Here is a 1,747-nt window from a genome sequence, read left to right as displayed (position 1 = left end):
CCCTTGGCTTACTTACCTTCTTATTGAGCCCTAGTAATCATGCTCCTGCAGCAAAATTCCACACACCAGGTGATATGGATGGGGCCTGATGGAAATGGGGTCTGTGCTGGCACCCAGAGCTGACAGGGGGGTCACCTGCTCTGCCAACTTACCTCCGTTTGCTTCAGGACCACATCAACTAAGCCGGGCTATTTCTGCCTCTTACTGAAGAGGCCTTCATAGCATCTTGCCCTTATATATGAAAACAGCACTCCTGTGCTCCCAGCTTTAAAGTCATCCTTGAGGACTGAATGGCCACATGTAGACGTGGGCATTGTGCCTTTACATACACAGGAGGTGCTCACCGTTTTTCCCCTCCCCTTGGTTCTTCCCTTCTACCACACTTCTGGAATCACACACGGCTCTGCTTTCGTGTCATCACCTCAGGTGGCCCTTTTATTTACAGTCCTCCCCACCCTCTCACCTGTAGACTGAGTAAAAGGAAAACGCTTCTGCTTCTCTCCCATTTAACAATTACATTCATTTACTCCAATAGCTGCCCCGAGGTTAGAAAAGCAGCTAGCCTGAGCCATATTAGATACCCAATCAATACATAACAAATGAAAGCAGCTTAGTTTCGCACCACCCATGGGACAGAAGTAAACTTGGCCTAACTGCACAAAGAAATGGGGGTCAGTCTTAGGTGCCGGCTCGCTGTCTCAGTGGAGCATCTTGGGAATTGGGTCTGTAGCCACCCAATCCTGTAACATACCCAGATCTAAACTCTGTAGAGACACACTTTAAATGGTATGTTGTACAGCTTTAGGTCTCAGAACCACGCACGAACAGCTGACCTGCTTTCAGCACAGGTCAGTCATATCTGATGTCATAAATACTGGATCTGAACCTCATACCTTGGGACCAGAACGGGCAGCAGACTATGGTAATTGCAGACATTCCTCTGGAGCCAGAAACTTCTCAGTGGCTCAGCCACTTACACCCGCTGGTGAGACCACAGGAAAGCTGTTGATAATTTCAGTTTAACCTTGGTAATGGTAATGACTGTGCTTACCTCATAGGGCTGTGAGAATTAAATGAGTTAGTATTTATCAAGTACTCAGGACACAGAACTTTGGCACCATATTCAAAGCCCAGGAAGGGCCTTTCCCTTCATTCTCTCAGACCCCTGGTTTGTTTCAGGTAACTTAACGTTTACAAACATGTCATGTGCCACAGAGCTCTGCTGCCTAACCTCATGTAATTCTTAACACTGCGGATTAAACTACCTCATGTAATCCTTAATACTATGACTTAGGGATCAATGTAATCACCATTTAATGACTGAGAAAATTGGGGCTTTGAGAGGTTAATTATCTTTACAGAGCTCGTCAGTGGACAAGTGGGATTCAACTCAGGCAGTCTAACTCCAACACTTTAATAACTTGTTTCTAAAATTTTTTTTTTTTTTTTTGGCGAATGCCATAGCCTCGGGTTTGGAAAGTATTGCAAGCAATACAAAGAGGGAGGAGATAACCATGGGAGGTTCTCCTCAGAAAAATCTGAAACAAGAATTTCTAAACTAAAAATGTATGGGAGAAAAGGATTGACAGTGGAGGCTACAGAGGTGTATAAATGATGCTTAACAGGGTCAAGGAGGAAAATTTTTCCTCTTTCCCTTTCTAGAGTCTTTGGCTGGCCTGGTAATTAAGTTGACATAGGATTAAGAGGAGAAAAGTAAAAGTTTAATAAAATGTATACATGGGAGAGA

Source organism: Giraffa tippelskirchi, chromosome 5, assembly GCF_054371585.1.
Source record: "Giraffa tippelskirchi isolate mGirTip1 chromosome 5, T2T-mGirTip1v1.2.pri, whole genome shotgun sequence".
Lineage (NCBI taxonomy): Eukaryota > Metazoa > Chordata > Mammalia > Artiodactyla > Giraffidae > Giraffa > Giraffa tippelskirchi.
The sequence above is the reverse complement of the archived record's forward strand: the minus strand, read 5'-3'. Positions refer to the sequence as shown.